A 21681-nucleotide genomic window follows, 5' to 3' on the forward strand; every position below is an offset into this window, starting at 1 on the left:
TTCAATATATGTATTTCACTTTCAAATAAAGGCAATTACAAACAACCTGAAATTCAGTACTTTAGAAATAATTAAATCTTCCTATTATTTCTTATGTTTGATTTTGTTGCTATAAGATCAATTTTGAAGGAGTATGAAATAGCAACCAAAGAATAAAGTATTTGTGAAGTAAACTTGCCTGTGTTTCTCGGAGTTCACACTAGAAGCCCTAGCCCGAAACACAGAAGTGTATACAGCACAAAAAGAGGGAATGTTTGCTGTCACTTCCCCTAGAAACATTTCATTCTTTACATACAATGAGGAGTAGATCTATGGCCATTTGTCCTGTTTCTCTGATCCAAAGGGTCATAAAACTGAATTGAAGCCTGTTAAGTTTTTAACATTCATCTTTATTAAATGTATCTTGATTGCACACATGAAGTGTTCTGGACCAGAGACAGACCACTTATTACTTCAAAGTAAATAGTAAGTGTATCAGCCCCATCCATGCCTTACATCCTTATCTCGTGCCATGAGAGCTGAGGGAAATTCTTCCAACATAGCTAGCTGTACATTGCATGGGCAGGGGGTGAAGAAAATGAGTTTTCTCTGCTTACAAAGGGAATAAGGCAGCTTCCCTCACTCTGAATCTGAGCCCTAACTCCACACTATTGGAAATATAAATATACTCTCCAGAAGTCAAATAGCCTCATGTATCTGAATCTTTCCAACCTAGAGATGTTTCCAAATTTCCAGGTATTATTACTTCTTGAAATGTAAATACCTAGGCAGATAACTGCTCTACTCTTCCTGATATTTGGAGAGAAAAACTAAGATCTAATCTGAGATGTGATCATTTGTCCATCTCTGGGAGGTAAGAGAAGTTTCGTTACCCTTTGGATCAGGTCTTTACCTTGGGGAGAGGGATGCATGAGCAGGTGTAAAGCTGGCTAGTGACAAGATGATTCAGCCCTTAATATGGATTTTTTTAGCTTTTCAACAGGGTGGTGACATAATGTGCTTCTGTCTTCTTCCTTCCCCCATTGCCCTGTTTTTGACAACAAAAACAATATTTGTTTTTATTTTTCTCTTTGTAACAGTGTCCTCACATAACAAACCAAATAGTTGAAAAAAAAAAGCCACGTATTTCAACCAAATCTTCCTCCTGCAACTCAGTTATCTTGCTAACACACCACAGTAATCCCCTCTTCTCTCTGGTTTTGCTCTTCATGGTTTCAGATACCTGCAGTAACTACAATCTGAAAACATTCAATGGAAAACTCCAGAAATAACAGTTAATAGATTTTAGGTTGCATGCCATTCTGAGTAGTATAACGAAATCTCCAACTCTTCTGCCCAGGATGTGAATAATCCTTTTCTCCAGAGTCTCCACACTGTGTAGGCTCCCCACTTCTGAGGCTCTTAGGGGCCATTTGGACTGTTGAAGTATCACATTGCTTGTGTCCAAATTATTTTACTGTGTAATGCCCCAAAGTGCAAAAGTAGAGAAGCTTGCAATTCAGACATGCCAAAGACAACTCATAAAGTGCTTCCAAGTGAAAGTTGTAACTCCTTGATTCAATAAGGAAAGGAAAAAAAAAAATTGTGTGCTGGGGTTGCTAAGATCTATGGTAAGAATGAATCCTCTATCTGTGAAATTGTGAACAGTATGTTGTTATAGTTGTCCTACTTTATTATTGTTGTTGTTAATCTCTTATTCTGCCTAATTGATAAATTAAATTTTTATCACAGGCAGACATGTGTAGGAAAAATCATAATGTATTTGGGATTTGGTACTGTCTGCAATTTCTGGCATCCACTGGGGGTTGTAAAATGTATCTTCTGCAGATAAGGAGGACGACCATACTGTCATGTGCAATCATGACTCATTGGTCAAACGTTTCCCATTCAAAAAGTAATTAATTCCCCAAAATATCTGCATTGATGAAATTAAAGACCATGAAAATATACTGGGCACTGCATGTACTCTAACCTGTGCCAAGAACTAAACATTTAGGGATGGATAAGGTTGACCTCATTTTTAAGAAATCTAGAGTTGAACTGATGAACAATACATCTCCAGATGGATTTATGAGCTATGTGGGACAAGTATCCAGGGAGTACTTTTTGTGCTTGCTATTTAATAAGCAGGATAGCTAATTTCCTTAAATATGATGTAATGCCCATGGAATAAACTGTTTTTGTTTTTGTTTTGCTTTTCTTTCTCTCTCTTTCTCTTTTTGTTTTTTATTTTACTTAAATTCTGGAATACATGTGCAGAACATGCAGGTTTATTACACAGGTATACATGTGCCATGGTGGTTTGCTGCACTTACCAACCTGTCATCTAGGTTTTAAGCCCTGCATGCATCAGGTATTTGTCCTAATGCTTTCCCTTCCCTTGCCCTCCACCCACCTGACAGACCCCAGTGTGTGTTGTTCTCTTCCTGTGTCCATGTCTTTTCATGTTCAACTCCCACTTATGGGTGAGAACAGGCAGTGTTTAGTTTTCAGTTTCTGTGTTGGTTTGCTGAGAATGATGGTTTCCAGTTTCATCCACGTCCTTGCAAAGGACATGAACTCATTCTTCCTTACGGCTACATACGGTGTATATGTGTATAGTGTCACATTTTCTTTATCCAGTCTATCATTGATGGGCATTTGGGTTGGTTCCAAGTCTTTGCAATTGTAAATAGTGCTGCAATAAATGTATATGTGCATGTGTCTTTATAGTAGAATGATTTATATTCCTTTGGGTATATTCCCAATAGTGGAATTGCTGGGTCAAATGGTATTTCTGATTCTACGTCCTTGAGGAATTGCCACACCGTCTTTCACTGTTTTGTTTTTTCAATTGTAGCCTGCAACACAGTCTTTCCATTACCTAGTGTTTCTCATTTAAGATGAGGAATATGGTGTTCTGCATCTCTCCTGAGGAGCTGTGAGTAGTCTGCTGAAAAACAAATTGAATCTTAAATATTTTCAAATTTTAAAATCTTCCTAAACACTTTAACATACTGTCCCAGCCTAGGTTCATATTAATGAGCTATACACATGCTCAAATGCCATCACAGGATTTAAATGCATTAGGTGCATTTTTTACATTAAGAGTTTTGTTATCAATAGTTAGGTGTTGAAGCCTCTAGAATGAAGTTAGACTCAAATGAGGAACATTTTGTCCAAAGACATCCTTGTCTTTAGCACTTTGTTTTCTATGTATGGTATGTTCAGTACACACTGTATGTATCTTGGCAAACTCTTGGCAGATACCAAATTGTCCTTAAACTGGCTTTTGAATCGTCAAGCAAATGCTGACTGTGGCAGTTAAAGAAGAACTAAAACAATGAGACTAGTTAAATTTCTGGAAGGTTGTTTGTCTACATGTAAACAACCTTTGGCAGTAATGTTTTTCTCTTTTCAACTTGTGGCACAAAGAAGAAATTATGATTTGATTATGCAAGTGACTTCAATCAACATATCTGTAATGGCAACTGGAAACTCATACTAAATCAAAGCAGCTGCAATATGTTCAAGGAAACACTGTTCTGTTTAGATAAAAAAATTTATTTCAAAGAAATCATTTACCTATCTTATTAAAAGAGAAAAAATATTCTTTAAGGTAAACTTCGAAATGATTAAAGATATGTGGATTTTTCTGGAATAAGTAGGGAGATATAGAAGTATTATGAATGTTTGAGATGATGGAGTTTGGCAACCAAAACCATTTTCTATGTTCAATCTCCTATCAATGTTGCCATTATTTGTGGTTCTATCTGTTTACAGTGGGCTGGGTTATCATTATTAGAAAACATGATTATAATTTCTTGTTTAAAATATATCCTTAAGAATGTACTTTGTCCCTAAGTTTGATTTTAAGTTCTTTGCTTCTTCCCTAAATTTGCAGAATGTCTTGGAGGTAGGAATTGTCTTAAATAGTTTCCTTCTCAGACTACAGTACCTACATAGGTATATACCATGTACAAAGTGGTTTGTCTGTTGAATATTCTACTTACCTAACTGATCTGGTGACCTCAGCCTGTATCTGTTGACAGAGAGAAAGAGATGAGATGTGGTGTTGGATGGAGACTTTTTAGCGCTCGTTGTCCCGCTCTGGAGAGCCGTTGGCAGGACAGATCACATGCACATCTGCTCCACTGACCTCCGTACTAATTTTTCCTATTGGCACTGATAAGCAAATGTAGAGGATAAGTAGAGTATTATGATGTTTAATTTCAGTGTCATCTTGGCTGAGCCATGGTGCCCAGATACTTTGGTGGAATATAATTTTGAATATTTTTATGCAAGTGTTTTTGATGAAATTAACTTTTAAATCTGCAGACTTTGAGGAAAGCAGATTTGCCATAACATGGGTGGGCCTCACTCAATCTGTTAAAGGCCTGACTAGAACTAAAGAACTAAAGACTGACTCCTTCTTTTCCTCCTGCCCCATAAATAGGAGTTCTGCCAGCATGAAAGCTTTGAACTTGAAGTGCAACATCAGCTGTTTCCCAGGTCTCTAGCCTGATCCTCTTTGAACTTCAACTGGGGCTTGCCAGACTCCATAATTGTGAAAACCAATTCCTTAAAATTGATATATACACATGTCCTATTGTTTTGTTTCTCTTTAAAAGGCATAGAAAGCTTGAGAGTACTTTGAAGCTGTTGGATGATTCCTGAGCCTTTTTTGTTTCTTGTAGTTATTTAACGTGGATTAGAGCTACACATTCAGAATTAAATTGGTGTAGAGGTTCTTACTGGTCTATTTGACATTTTCACTTATTACACTTTTAGGAATTACTTAATCTTAAATGTAATAATATTAGATTATCTTAACTTTTTTATTTTGTGTTTATTAGATTATTTTTATTTTATTATTTTCTACAGTTTTGATATAAGAGAAAGTAGACATGTGTACCTATTTGCACAACTTGATTCAATCTTCCACATTTCCTAATAACAGATAGTAAATTAATTTATCATCATTGTTTAGGTCATAATTTTATCTTGATAAGATGTTCTTTCCAGTAATGTCACAGTATAAATTATTTTTCTCTAGAAATACAAAAGTTATATGACATCAAATATTAAATGATTTCTGAAGAAATTTTTTTTTTTTTCCCAAGTCACAACTCCTACAAATGTAGGATTTGTGTGGTCTAACTGCTATGGACTGAATTTTGTACTATACAATTTTATATACTGAAATCCCAATCCCTGTACTACAGATATGACTGTGTTTGGAGATAAGGTCTTTAAAGAGGTAATTAAGTTAAAAGGAGCTTACAGCAGGGCACAGTGGCTCGTGCTTATAATCCTAGCACTTTGGGAGGCCAAGGCAGGTGGATTGCTTCAGGTCAGGAGTTCAAGACCAAACTGACCAAAATGGTGAAACCCTGTCTCTACTAAAATTACAAAAATTAGCTAGGGATTTTGGTGCATGCCTGTAATCCCAGCTACTCAGGAGGCTGAGGCAGGAAAGTCTCTTGAACTGGGGAGGTGGAGGTTGCAGTGAGCTGAGATCGTGCCACTGCACTCCAGCATGGGTGGCAGAGCAAGATTCAGTCTAAGAAAAAAAGAAAGAAAAGGAAGCCTATGAAGGTGGGCCCTAATCCAATAGGACTGGTTCTATATAAGAAGAGATTAAGACACAGACATACAGAAGGAAGACCCTGTGAAGACATAGGAAGGAGATGAAAATCTACAACAAGGAGAGAGGCCTCAGGAGAAACCAACCCTGCCAACACCTTGGTCTTGGACTTCTAGCCTTCAGAATCACAAGAACACAAATTTCTGTTGTTTAAACCAATCAATGTTTAGTACTCAGCTACAATAACCCTAGCAGACAACCATGTGGCAAGACAGCCTGGATGTCCCAGTTCTATAATGAATTCCAAAGGCTACACACACAGATTGTTCCAAGGAAACACTTTGTATGAACACAATTCTGAGCCCTCCTGAGGGGCCCTGTGATGAAGCTCTCACTTTTTAGTTGACTTCCAAGGCCAGAACCCACTGTGTCTTGCCTCAGGTCCCTGACTCTTCCTTCTCTACCTCCTCTGCTAGGGTCTCCTTCAATGCTGTTGTACACTGCTTTTCCTCAGGTACACCTTGCTCCCTCTCCTTATGTTATGCACTTACAGAGAGAGCTCATTCATTCTTTTAGTTTTAAATGCCACCTGTAGGTTGTGGATAACTAAATATTAAAATATACATCCCAGTTCTGTTGACAAATATCAAAACATTCCTTTCACAAGGAGCACACTAAACTCACGGAGCCTCTCTCACCCCCTGGCCATCTTTATCTCAACTGAGAGTAATGCCTGCTCCAAGCACTCAACCTAGAAACCTAAACCACATCTTCTTGTCTTTCAAATGCTTTTGCTTGTCTCTTTCTATAATGACCATCTGGGTGCCAGACACAATCATCCCTCTCAGATATTTCTGTAAGTATTCTAACAGTCTATCTGCCTCTGCTCTTTTCCTCTCTGAACCAGTCTTCCCACTTCAATCAGAGGGTTTTTAAAAAGTAACTGAATATGTCAGTAATTTCCCAACTGAGAATCCTGTCTATCCTCAGGACCGCAGCATCATTGGCCATCCATTTTCTAAAATATTGCCTGCTTTCTCCTTTTGGCTCATACTACATTACACCCTTCATTCTTTCCATATTTTATCCAAACTGATTTGTCCTGGATTCAAGTAGATTATGCTCTCAACTACAGTTATATGCTACACCAACCTGGAACAGGTTGAATCTTCCTTACTCATCTGGCTTGTTTCCTCCCTCTGCGCTTCTGTCTGCATGACTCTGAGTGATGTCATCCAACCCCACGGTTTTAAATGCTATCTGTAGATACTGTTGGCTACCGTATTTTCAGCTCTACAATTAACCTGTCCCCTGAACTCCAGACTCAAACCCACTGACTATTTCATTACACATGTGTGTGTCACAGACATTTCAAACCAAACATTAGAGCACGCGCGCACCTTTCCTAATTCTGCTTCCTACCATGAACCTCCCTCCATTTCAATAAATGCCTCTACCATTTTCACTCCAAAACAATGGACAGCATCTTGAAGTCTCCCTTTCTCTTACATAGATCAGATCCATCAACATGTCTTGTCTTTTCTGTCTTAAAATTGTATACTAACTATGCCTTCTACTTAGCTTTATTCCTGACACCCTGGTCTAGGACACAAGCAACAGTCACTTAGATTGCTATGTCACCCCTCCAATTGGTCTCTATGATCTCATTTTCTTTCCTGTAGCCTATATTTCACTCAGTTGCCAGAGTACTTTTTTAAAGACAGTCATTTTATCATGTTACTCCTTTTCAAAGCCTGCGTTGATTCTCCATCATACAAACAGTAAAATTCCAAATCCCTCATACATCCTAGAAAGCCTTCCTTGATCTAACCCTGGAACTTTCCCAGGGTCATTTCTTACCTGTCTGTCTCATTTATTATGTTACTGGCCTTCAAACACACTATGAAGGTTTCCATTACATGGCACGTGCACAAGCTTTTTCCTCCACCTGAAAAAGTTTTTCCCAGAATAGTTACATAGCTTGCTTCCCTACTTGATTCAGATCTTTGCACATTACCTTGTTTTTTTTCTTCACAGTCCTTTTCATTATCTGACATTGCATTCTACACACACACAAACACACACACACACATATATATGTCTGTCTCTCTTATATATAAGTAAGTAAGTCTGTCTCTCTCTAGTAGGCAAGATGTTTGAGGAGAGACCTTATGTCTTTTGTTCTCTGCTGAAACTTCAAGGCCGAAAAGATTGCATTGCAAATGCTCAATGATTATTACTTGAATGAAATCCACATATGCAGGAATGAATAAATAAATAAATAAATGTATAGGGTGGCTAATGTCTGTAGTCCCAGCACTTTGGGAGGCTGAGATGGACATTGCTTGAGTTCAGGAGTTCGAAACCAGCCTGGGTAACATGGCAAAACCTCGTCTTTATAAAAAATATCAAAATTAGCCAGGTGTGTTAGTACATACTTGTAGTCCCAGCTATTTGGGGGGCTGAAGCAGAATTGCTTGAACCAGGGAAGTCAAGGCTGCAGTGAGCCCCAAGATCACACCACTGCACACCAGCCTGGGGGACAAACTGAGACCCTGTCTTAAAAAAAGCAAAATAAAACAAAATAAATAAATCACAAAAAATTTTAAAAATGTATAAATGAGCACAATTATTATCAATATTATAACCGACTAGATTTTGTCCTCAAGAAGAATGAATAGGAATAAGCAAATGTAAATAAATAAGCACAATAAAGTAATGTATATGCTATACTAATGGCTATATTTAGGAATCCAAGATACTATAACTGGAAAGACCTAAAAATCTTTGGAAACTGCAACCTAATAAGTTTTAGGTATTTGCCAAAGATTGGACTTTCCTAAAACCCCAGCAACCTAAACAGTGACGTTTCCTTGCAAAGGCCTCACATTTGGTAGAGAACACAGCAGTGAAAAATGGCATAATTAACCCTCCAATTCTTGAGATTAAAAAGAAGAAAGGAATTCTCTTTTTTTTTTTTTTTTTTTTTTTTTGAGACAGAATCTCACTCTGTTGCCCAGGCTGGAAGGCTGGAGTGCAATGGCACGATCTTGGTTCACTGCAGGCTCTGCCTCCCAGGTTCAAGTCATTCTCCTGCCTCAGCCTCCCAAGTAGCTGGGACTACAGGCTCCCACCACCACGCCCGGCTAATTTTTTGTTTAGTAGAGATGGGGTTTCACCGTATTAGCCAGGATGGTCTTGATCTCCTGACTTCGTGATCCACCCACCTCGGCCTCCCAAAGTACTGTGATTACAGGCGTGAGTCACCGCGCCCGGCCAAGAATCCTCTTTCAAGGACCTTTCAGCATTGCAAATGGCATTCTGAAACTGTAGTTAAGCCACTTTTTATAGAGTTGTATTAAATGTCTTATTAGGGAGAAATAATGTAATGACTCAGGGAGCACACCAGGTGGCTTATTTATTATGGTAACTCCAGATACCTAAAATAGGCAGGATTTGGAGCAACCTAGGTACAGGAGAGGGTCTGAGAAATATGAGGCTGAGGGAAAGTTTCAGAAAGAGATCCCGGCCCTGTGTGGTATAGAGAGTTATGGTTTATGGAAGATAAAAGTGTATAGCAGGAATCCTGCTAGTACTGAAGGAACTGAAGAATCTTTCAAGTTGGAAAAGAATGTAATTGCACCCCCATCCCCTGCAATACTCAACAGGAACCCATTCCTCATGTTCTTCAACAGATGCCCAGTCAAATTCTGTGAGAACATTCTGCGGAATCCAAAGCCTACTATATGTGCATTCCATGTATTCCCTTGCTATAAAGGGGGAGAAACAGACATTCCAAAGGAAGGTAGAGGACTTTAACCAATTCCGCAGTTTTTCCTGGTGCCAATCCTGACTGTAACCACCAGCAAACACATCTGACTTCTCCTCTCTTTCACTATTAATTTCAAAACTATTTGCTGAACATAAATAATAATACATTTATTATTTGTTCATGTATTATATGAGTCCTTATTGTAGGCACTGGGAATACAGCAAAGAGCAAAACAGACAAAATTTCCAGTCCAGTGTCATTTACATTCTAGCTTCTACATTTGTGGAAATGGCTCAGAATTCTGTAATATTTCTTTAAGTCTGAATAATTCAAATAACTTTAATGATGTTAGTGATAAAATTATGTGTGCAAACTCTTTAATGGTGCACAGCACTGTCTCACTATAACTAAGGTATAAGCAAGAGGAAGTACAACTTCAGTCACTGACCCCACGCCTCCACTTTCTGAGGCTATTATGCGTGATTGCACTACAAAAGAATCATGGGCACTGACGCAGTCACACCCTGGAGATTTGTCCAAGTCTGTGCATTCTATTCAGTGATAATTTAGTAAATGATACTGTAAAATCAGTAAACTTGATAAATTGTCTAGTGAAGACACAGCTTCATCTGGATCTACATAAAAATTACGTAGCAGATTAGTGAATTTTATGTTACTGTGTTTTCCATACCACGTACAACCAAGGATTGAAATATTTATATGGTAGTCTTCTACTCAGGCTTATTATATACTATTTATCTAAAGGTTGAACATTACCATTTTGCTCCTCTCAAAAGAACTTCGCAAAGCAAAATGTAAAACAATAACAGAATCGAATTCCTCTTTGTTTAAATTGGTCACATGTTGGAACTAAATGGAACTAATATTTGGAACTAATATTTTTGGAATTAATATTTTTCTTAGTAAACACGTTTAACCTTAAGATACAACTCTGTGCCTTCACCAAGAAAAGGATAAAATTGTTGTGTTTCGGTGAAACCGTGTCTCTACTAAAAAATACAAAAAACTAGCCGGGCGAGGTGGCGGGCACCTGTAGTCCCAGCTACTCGGGAGGCTGAGGCAGGAGAATGGCATGGCTTGCAGTGAGCTGAGATCTGGCCACTGCACTCCAGCCTGGGCGGCAGAGCGAGACTCCGTCTCAAAAAAAAAAAAAAAAAATTATTTTGTTTAGTTTAAGGAGAAGTGACACTGTAAATTAATGCTAGCAACCTATAGCATGCAATTCCTAGGTGGAGGAAGAATAAAGCATTAAGTACATTAACCTCTGAAATGATAAAAGTAGCCTCATATGTCAACATCTTTTAATTGTGTAACTAAAAAACATTCTGTTTATCCTACCCTTTTTTTTTTCCAGATGACCTTAAACAACACATTTTGTAGCTCTACACACAAAACTGATCCCTTGAAATCTTTGATGTTTCTGAGCTGCATGTCCTCAGAGAGTTGAGTTGTCAAAAGTGAGCGGTTTAATTTATTGTTCATCTAATGTCGGCAAGAGTAGAGTGCTGGGTTTGTCAGTAAATTTAAAAAATGACAAGCAAAGGCTATTTCTGCTCTCACAGGCAGTATAAAATAAGTGGAATTTCTCAATATAGTAGATGTCTTTAGTTAAAAGGAAATAATTTACATTACACTACACATTCTCTAGAACAAATGAACCAATTAAACAACTAAATCAATGGCCCGCCATTTAGAAAGATTTAAACTATTTTTGTTACTTGAGTAGGTTAGTTATATTTCTCTTTTTGTAAAACAATTAAAAATATGGAGGGAAATCTTTGTATTTAGAAAATATGACAATAGTAGATGTGTGTAATCTTAATCTTTTTGAGAAGACCAAATTATTTTTTAAGCATGCTTATTCGGAACTAGTAACAATTGCTTCCTCAATGCCATTCTCCCCTGTACTAATGTATGGAGCAGACATTCTTCCAGATACTAGAAATACAAATATGAATAAGTGAGTACATCCTGGTATTTTCCTAAATAACTTTACAGTCCCTGAAGGTCTATAGAATAAATGCCATATTTGGAGGACAGCAAGGGAGAAAGAGAGGAATAGCAGAAAGTCAGAAACGCTTCATAGAAACGATTTTGCAATGAGACTGGAAAATACAATATGGTGAGCCGGATAGACACAGAGGGGTGGAAAGGACACAGTAAATACTGGGAATGCCATGAGCATATGTAAAGTTGCATGAAGTATTTGTTTAAAACGTGGTATGGAATGTTGTCACCAGAATCTAGCATTAGGAGATGAGTTATGAGGATTCTTGGGGAGCAAGTGAACTGGTAGAGAGCTTGCTCAGAAGTATGGATTAAAATCATCGCTCAGACAATGTGGAAGATGGATCCAGTGGTGGTAATTGTGGGAGCAGGAAGACAAGTTGGGTATAAGAGGAAGAGCTCCTAAACTATGACTGAAGCAGTCAGGAAATAACAGACCACAGAACTGCAATTCAGGCTACTGCTAAAGGATTTGGGCATCATTTTGTAAGTGGGGATTGTCTGCTCCTTGACCCCAGGGAACCTTTGTGCTTGTCGGGAAATGTGAGCCTCAGACAGTCCCCTGACCTGGTGCTGTGTTGTAGTCAGTGACTTGCATAACTGTGCATGAAAGCTCGGGAACCAAGGGCCAGATGGCAACGAGTTTAACTTTCAGACTGCTCATCTGAGTGTTTTTATTCATAAAGACAAGGGAACTAGGAGAACAACAACATTGAGAGAAAAATATGATAACTACAGCTTTTGGTATGTTTCACTAGGAAGTGTTCAGTAGGCCTAGATTTTGAGAGATAGAGCTTAACCTGATTTATGCTTGGGGCAGTAAGTAAAAAGGTAGATGATGAAAACATACAGATGGAGGCGATAGCTCAGGGAGAGAAAGAAAGCCAGGATAAGGATGGTTCTCTAGGGGAACCCAGTATTTTATTAGGAGTCAAAGGAAAAAAGACAAGCAAAGAGGACTGGAATAATAGTCAAGTAGGTTGGCACACGGCAAGGAGAGAACAAGGCCATTGATAAGAAAGGAAAAGAGAATTTTTAGACAGAAAAAGAAATTAATGATGCTAGGTGCTAGAGTGCAATATGGTAAAATTAGATCTAAAACAAGCAATGGTATCAGTAATGAAGGCACTGATGACCTCATTCAGAGCTGCATCAGCTGAGTGATGGGGCAGAAGCCTCAATGTACGGCTTGAAAAAATATTCTGGTCCCTTCTGTATTGTAATAACAGGTTAAACCTGCATCACAATATTTCTTCACCAATTATGAAATTAACAAAAATTTTTAAAACACAGCAACAAATTCCCCAACCTTAACCCAGACAACGGAATTTTAACACAGTGCAATTAACATTTAAAACTAATAAAGAAGAAGAAATGACAACAACGACAATAATGTTGGGTTGAAGCAGACAACCCGGCTCAGCTTAGGTCTTCATTCTTCCTTCACAATGCTGAAGCCACACAGGTATGTGGTAACAATTTGTGGAATTCTTCCTAATACAAATATCAAGAGAAAAATGTGGTTGCTATCATTATGTTTCCTCATTTGGACAGAAGTATAAACGAAGTGACTGGTGGGGAGAAATGAGTGAATCGGGGATCATAAATGGCACAAGTGACTGCAGACCGGAGCGCACTTGTAGCATACACTGACTTCAGGCAAAGAAAACACATCCAGACCCAGGTGTTTGTCACATTGGGATGGATACAGCCCTCAGACAGGTTGAAGCAAATACTAGTAGAAAGCAGTTAGAGAATACATGATGAGAAGGAAAGTAAAGATCTGCCATTCTAGCAAAGAGGATATGCTTTTTGTTGGTCTCCTCTGCTCAGATTTTCCCATTCTCTGCACACTACTGCCCTCACCTCAATCATAAGGCACACATAAAAATGAGTAGAACAGAAAACAGAACAGAACGGCCATATAGGAAAAAGAGAAGTTATACATATAGTGAGAAAAAAAGCCAAAACATCATATATAATGTTAGAATAAAGTAAATAGTGGAGTAGAAAGGTTCAAATGTGAGGTACAAGCAAAATGGCAATTGTGAAAACATAATATTGAAATAGTAAAAGAAATAAAGTATCATGTTATTGATGAAACAAATTTACTTAGAAGACAACATAACTCAAGGTACTGAGGAAAATGTTTTATACTTGCTATAATTATATTGTTCATTGTCATGTTAAAAAGCACCTTAATTCAATGTAACAAAAACACACAAATGAAATCATAAAAAACAGAGTGAAATGAAAGGAGAACTTGCCAATCTGAAGGAATACATCGAGGCTCGAAATAACATTTCCAAGCAAACAAATACTGTTAAAATTAAAAAATGTAATAAACAACATTGATAAGTTGCTTTTTGCAAAAAGGTGAGTATATACACATATATTTCTTGTTTTAAGGATATAGGAGAGTTTATTCTCATTGAGATAATAATCTAAATAGATAGAGAGATATAAATAAGTACATATGTAATTTACCATCTTTTAGTGTACAGTTCAGTGGTAATAAATACATTTATGTTCTTTACTCTGTCAATGAGTAGGGCACAATGAAATAACACCTAGTTGCAAATGATCAACAAGCTCATACCCATTTTCTACTAAAAAGAACAATGACCCCTTGCAGAAATGGCTGATATCTGAGGGGAGGAAATATACAAGATAAAATTGGAGCATTTTGTGGTTCTAGGAAGTAAGTAAGTGCTTAAAAACAGTAACAACAACAAAAAAACCAAAGCACACATTGACAGGTGGATGTTAAAGGACCCACCTGAAAGAACAACCAACGGCCAAAGTCAGAGCATTTGAACAATGAAATAAGACAGTAGAAATGCATCATGACCCTCAACAATGATGGGGCATGTTCAGAGTATGTCTGCTTGAGATGATGGGATGAAAATGGTAATTTACCTCTGTGACCTTTCTTTCTGAAATTTATAATCTCAATCTATTCATAAGAAAAACATCTAACAAATTCTAATAAAACAATACAAACAAAATTCCTGGTCAGTACTCCTCAAATGTTAAGGTTATCAAAACCAAAGAATGTTTGTGACACTGTTACAGACAAGATGAATAAATGCAATGTGTTATCCTGGAAGGCATCAAGGACTGGGACAAGAACATTAAGTTAAAATAGAAATCTGTATAAGTATGCACTCTACTTTATACTAACGTACCAATAATGTATGGTAATTTTAACAGGTGCACCATATTCATATACTATGTTAATCATAAAGGATACTGTGTGCAGGGGCGTTTGGAAATTCTCCATAATATATTTTAAGTTTTTCCACAAATCTGAAAGCGTTATTAAATATAAAAATGATTAAAAACTAAATAATATGTGATATCCCAGAGTATCATATTATGTCTACAACAAGAAAATCACAACTTTCTCAACCAGAGCAGCTTGGGAAATACAGAACTACGTGCCCTTTTGAAAAAATGATTTGGCCAGGTAATGTACTCAGTTAAGAGTTGATTCAAGAGGAACTTCTCAGGAATGAGAAACTATGTTAAAAGCACAGTAAATAAGGGTGAACACTGAAAATATATAAATGGAGAACTAATACTACAGGATGCTGGAATTGAAGGATATAAAATAAAATGTGAATTTACACAAAAATTAGTTTTGTTCCATTTTCATATATTTCCTGTACTGATGAGTGTCAATTGTATTATAATGTATGTTCATCAGACCTTCAACAACGGCCATTTAAAATCTTTTGTCATGTGCAGACAATCATTTTACTCTGAATATTTCCTGAAATATTTTGTGAGCAACTATAATACAAATGTGATTTGCCTTTAAGGAGATTCTTGGGAAAGACTAACAACTACATGTTTCTGATAACTTTAAAACCATACCGTTGAACTAGGTAAGAATTTCCAGAACTCTCATGGAAAAGCAGGGTTCATCAAACTGCTAACCCAAGATTAAGCACAACAAAAATTAATTATATGAGACCAAAATAACTGATGAGGATGACTGTAATTTTTGTGACTTTTTATTTCAAACACTGTCGGTTATTTAATGTTTTATTTTTCTGGCTTCAAGGAAACATTTTTCCCTTTCTTTTTTCTTAAGCTATCTATAGCTTGGAGCAATATGGTAAAATACATGTTTGTAAACACAACTGAAGCATTTGCCATTTGTTCACTACCGAATTCATCCAGAATTTAGAAAGTCTTACTGAATACTTCTATTTTCATGGCAATATAGTTATTTGCAAGACTTCTATAATAATCTGTTCCCTTTGTAACAGGACACAATTGGTAACATTGGTTACATTACCAAGGGTTGACTGGATTGCCATACTAGCAAAGTGCATAGAAACAGATATTGTCAAACAGCTTTCCCCCGCCCCACTTTTTTTTGAGATGGACAGAGTCTCCTCTGTCATCCAGGCTGGAGTACAGTGAACAATCTTAGCTCACTGCAACCTCCGCCTCCCGGGTTCAAGCGAATTCTCCTGCCTCAGCCTCCAGAGTAGCTGGGACTGCAAGTGTATGCCACCACGCCTGGATAACTTCTTGTATTTTTAGTAGAGATGGGGCAGACAGTTTTAAGGAAATAAGGTTGACTTTATATAGCTAATAGAGACCCCTGGGGGAAAATCCTGGTCTAGCACCCAGCTAAAAAGTTTCCCTGGCTTTATAAATTGAGTAAATCGGTTGAGTAACTTTCAGGTAAGAAATTCACCCATATCTATAGGTGTAAGAGTTAAAGAAAGAAGAAAGAAACATGAAAAGTGCCTCAACAGTCAAAGACATGTTTATTTTGGAGAATAAACGTGAGAGGGGCTTCTGGCCAATTTTGGTCATGAACGCTCTCTCTTACAAACTAAGAGTATTTATTGGTTTTAGGGTCAAAGAGCTTATTAGAGGCTCCAAAAGTTTCTGTGTGAGGGAGAATTTTATTGTGGGGTTGGAATGTCTCCGGTTGGAAGGGAGGTTATCCTGGGCTGACATTTCTCTGGCCAGAGGGGAGGTTATCTCAGAACTGGTATGTCTCTGGTTGGGGAAGGGGTTTATCTTATGGTTAGATTGTTTCTGATCAGAGACGTTATTTGTGGTTTATGGTCAGGCTGACCTTAGCCATTAGGCTGATGCCTTTTGGGTTTGGGCAGTTTTTGATCAAGGTGATCTTTAAAATGGCAGTACTTGTCCAAGATGTTGATGCTCCTGCTCTGTCAATAAGTATTGCAGGTGAAGTGTAATATCAATTCCTTGGCTTGGCTTCCTAAACTTAAAAGGGTTTAAAAGTCATATCTGCTATATCTTATAAGTTACAGCAAAGTGGACTTTAAAAGAGCCTATACGTTCAGTTGATACTCTTGCTCACTTATATAAATACTCGAAGTTTAGTGAGACTACTTTTAATTTGCAAAGAAATCAATGTTACTATGATTATTTTTGGTAAAAATGGAGGTGAACCTAGAAAGAAAAATTACAGTATACCTATTAGATTCTAGTCCTTTTCATTGTCCTTGAACTTCTGTTACCTATCCATAAAGTAAACTGGATTCTAAATTTTTCCAGTTTTTCTCCAATATCTCATTATGACTCTCCAAACTATGACTCTCCAAACTAGAGTTTCTCATTTGCTCTCACTCTTCTGATTTGGAATTACTAAAAGCAAAATTGCCTTTTCCCTGAAGCCCTGAAAGCTGAAGTTGAACAGATTGATAAACACTTCAGAGAAATCACTACAACAGCTCATGTGTGGATAGACTTGAATGTATTGTTATGTAAACCAAAAATATAATTCTAAGCCCTCCTACTAACTGAATGAACTCGCCTCTGAACCAAGCGGATTCCAAAGAAACCTGAAACGTTAACTGAGGCCATGATGGGAAGTGAGGGTTAGACGGGCCTCACTGTACTCACTGTACTCTCCTCCCTTTGGTGTTCAGGCACAACTGACCAGCATTAACATTAAAACAGAGATCTTAAGACTGACAAAACAGACTCTTTGTTGCGGTTAGATACCAAATTCCAACCTGACTCTACTGTAGCACCACTTAACATGTAGGAGATTTTATCCCAAAACATATTCCTTTAACGTATTTTGAAATAGTACTGCAGCTCTGTCTCTTGTCTAGAAAATTTAAATTCTGTAGAGAATCCCCATCCCTTTTCTAAGTCCTTTTCTTTTTCTTTTTCTTTTCTTCTCTTTTTTCCTTTCTTTCTTTTTTTTTTTTGAGACAAGGTTTCACTGTGTTAGCCAGGATGGTCTCAATCTCCTGACTTCATGATCTGCCCACCTCGGCCTCCCAAAGTGGTGGGATTACAGGCGTGAGCCATCGTGCTGGGCCTCTAGGTCCTTTTCTTATCCTGAATAGATTAGCAAGAGTCTAGCACCTGTTAAAGGTCAGACAGGGAAAATTTGCCATCTGTTATCTCTAAAGGTGGCCATGTATGAGACTTCATCTACATAATAATATTTATTTCCACACCCCCTTATCTTAACTGAGACACTCCTTTCCATTGATTTCAGGTCTTTAGATAATAACTTAACTCTTTCAACCAATTAGCAGTCAGAAAATCTTTGTATCCACCTATGACTTATAAGCACTCCCTCTTCAAGTTATCCCACCTTTTCAGACTGAACCCTTGTGTACCTCATATGTATTGGTTGATGTCTTCTGTCTTCCTAAAACATACAAAACCAACTTATAACTTCTTGAGACTATGCCTTGGGCCATGGTCACTTACTTGGCTTATAATAAACCTCTTTAAATATTTTACAGAGTTTAATTCTTTTTTTCTGTTAACAACTCTGTGGGTCAATCAGAAAGTTCACTGGAACATTGAGACATTTAAATTGCAAAATATGTTTTAAGCCCAACCCACACCTAGAAATTTTTTCAACTGACTGTCCTCCAAACACATAAACGAGTTTTTACTTTGCTCTAACTATGAACGTGTGTTTTTCTTTTATTTGTATAGAAATTGCCTCCTCAACAAATTGTGAGATAATCTACCAACTCATGTCCTGGACTGTGAAACTTCTTGCAGAATTTTCAAATGGAAAAACGAGAGGGCTCATGCCTATCACTCAGCAGCCAAAATATGACTGTAGGAGGCCAGAATGTGCTATCCCAAATATGCCTCTTTAGTATATATAAATAATTTGGAACAAACTATTTTGAGAAACATCAGACAAGGGAGAAACATTGAAAGCAGAGTAGAAGTTACCCTTTCATAAGAGAAGTTTACATCTATAAGGAAATCTCCATTGGTAAGGGTGTCTCCCTCTCGGTTCCAGGAAGAGGATGACTACATCTGTAAAATGTCTTATCAGTGGGAAAGGCATTGATTTAAATCCACATAACAGACTTTGTTCTTTTTCACTGTGGTTTTCCTGGCAATTCCCCCATAATTACCCTTTCCTCATACCCTTCCTTCTTTGTTTCAGCAAGGCATGGTACTTAATCCCAAAGTCAAAGCCACCTCTTTGAGATCTACTCTGGCAATATACTAATTTCTCTGGATCATCTCCCAAGTATGCGTGATATATACATTTTAATAAACTTCTATTTGATTTTCTCTTGTTAATCTATTCTTTTATACAAGCATCTGTCCCAACTAGTAACTCAGAAAGGGCAGAGAAAACAATATATTTTTTTAATTTACATGATGCACTTTAAAAGTGCATATGAACATATATATGATAAATGTATTTCATAAGATGATTATAATGACAAGATAGCCTTAGTTGAAAAAACTTTGCTCTACTTATTCAGTCTGTTATGCAATTAATTAGTACACAAACACATTGATAAAGTTAAACAAGGGGATATTCAAATATATTAATTCAAATTTTCACACTGCTTTACTCAGATTTTCTTTTTTATTTAGTATCAAGAAGCAGGCATCAAAAATCATAAGCATCTTTAAAAGAGTTTTCTCGAGGCCATCTTCTACATGTTTATTGATTTCTTATGAGCGTTTTGTTTGGATTTACACATACTCTTATTGCTTTTATCAAATACCTATGCTTCATAAGTAAAATCAACATTTTTCTCAATTAGATTGTAAATTATTTAGGTGTCTGACCATGGTTTTCTGCATTTTTTATGTGTCATTTAAGCTTTTGATAAATATTCATTAATTGATTGCATAAAGAATGGATGTGAGAAAATATTTGAAAGCATACTCTGATATCTTGTACTCATCTTCTAAATTATGATGTGGACTGTGTTAACTTTTATTTCTATAATTTAGTAACAATGATAATATCAAAATGATCTCTAAAAGGACCTCGATAATGTTACAAATATCTCTGAAACTTATATAGCAGTAAATGGCAGTCTAATAACTAAACTGCTCTCTTAGAAATTAAAGTTGTTTTTTTTTTAAGTTAAGTTAAAGGTATAAATACTGGCCTTATCTGAAACATTGTGGCTAATTGAAAGATGTCCAATGTTTGTTTCTTTAGATATGTAACTTTATTTGACTCAATTTAAGGGTTAAAAACATTCTACATTTTTCCAAATTTTTTTTTTCTATAGACTCCTTTATTTCACATTTGAGATTACTGATTTAGGGTCCGTTGATATTTCCCCTAAACATATGTTTGAGAGAATACTAAAAGAGGTCAGTAAATATGATAAATAAGCCACCTATAACAGCCTAAACATTTAACTGTGAATCCATATGCAAAGTTTTGTATGTCATAAAGAGTCCTTGTTTATGATTCACAGTAAATTTGATCACAGGGATTTCTGAAGAGATTTCCATTCCAATTAGGCAGGCATCATTATTACACTTTTAGTGAGGCAGAAAGAACAAGGCCAAAGCCAACAGACAGACATAAAGTGTAAAACCATTTGAAAACAATCTCTGCAGTTTCAAAGATTAAAGACCTATAAGTAACTAACTCTTTGTCTTTGAAAAATATTATACTCAACGACGAGAGAAAATTACACCTTTCCTTAAAATTATAGAGAAAGAAAAATTCATGGAATAAATTTTTATTAATTAATATAAGTCCTTTTTTTCTTTTTCTTTTTGAGACGCAGTCTCACTCTGTGGCCCAGGCTGGAGTGCAATGGCGCAATCTTGGCTCATTGCAACCTCTGCCTCCTGGGTTCAAGTGATTCTCCCACCTCAGCCTCCTTGGCAGCTGGGATTACAGGCACACGCCACCACACCCGGCAAATTTTTGTGTATTTAGTACAGACGGGTTTTCACCATGTTGGCCAGCCTGGCCTCAAACTCCTGACCTCAAGTGATCCATCCCCCTAGGCTTCCCAAAGTGCTGGGATTACAGGTGTGAGACACCGTGCCCGGCTTAGTTAATATAAATCCTGATTACCTACATTTCATAACCATCAACAAAATTAATAGAGAATAATTAATTAAAATAATGAGTAAATATAAATAAAATTAATAAAAACTTAATTTATACAAATTCTGATTAGGTGTCTTCCTAATAAGACAGAAGAGAATAATATCTCAGAAAAAGTTATGGTTTCTTGATGCATTAAGTATACAACTTGGAAATGGAGCTTGGGAAAAGTTTGTAGAGTATCTACACCCCTGCACAAAAAAATGAATGTCTATTTATACCAATATAAGAGTGTATCACATAATTGTTTAATATTGCTTTGAATTCCATATTATAACAACTGTCAGTCAAATAGTATTATTTTCAACTCCGTTCAAAATAGATTGAAATCACATAAGTCTGCCTTACTTTAGATAACAATTATTTCATTTAATGATTTACCAAATATTTAAAAACTACATATAATTTGTCTGTGTCTGAAAAAGTTTCTATATCTAATAAAACCACAGTAGTTAATTGAGAATAAAAGAATATTAAGTGTTAATTAGATTTATTCCTCATACTATTATAATGTGTTTCCAGTTCAGATGTTCTATGAAAGACAACGTCTTTTTTTTTTTTTTTTTTGTGGCAGGGTCTTGCTCAGTTGCCCAAGCAGGAGGGCAATGGTGTGATCGTAGCTCACCGTATCCTTGACTTCCTAAGTTCAAGAGATTCTTTCATTTCAGGCTCCTGAGTAGCTGGAACTACAAGAATGCACCACCTTGGCCGGGCGCGGTGGCTCACTCCTATAATCCCACCACTTTGGGAGACTGACGCATGCGGATCACGAGGTCAGGAGATCAGACCATCCTGGCTAATTCGGTGAAACTCCGTCTCTACTGAAAATACAAAAAATTAGCCAGGTGTGGTGGCAGGCGCCTGTAGTCTCAGCTACTTGGAGGCTGAGGCAGGAGAATGGCGTGAACTCGGGAGGTGGAGCTTTCAGTGAACCAAGATCATGCCACT

General features: G+C 37.0%; 1 protein-coding gene across 2 annotated transcripts in view; it reads right to left on the minus strand.

Moving 5' to 3' along the window:
• The window catches only part of SNTG1 (syntrophin, gamma 1), an 893287-nt gene that overhangs the window by 497707 nt on the left and 373899 nt on the right, over positions 1-21681 (minus strand). The gene's annotated exons all lie outside the window — the stretch shown is intronic.

This window comes from Colobus angolensis, unplaced genomic scaffold (assembly GCF_000951035.1).
Source record: "Colobus angolensis palliatus isolate OR3802 unplaced genomic scaffold, Cang.pa_1.0 Scaffold243, whole genome shotgun sequence".
NCBI classification, from domain to species: Eukaryota; Metazoa; Chordata; class Mammalia; order Primates; family Cercopithecidae; genus Colobus; species Colobus angolensis.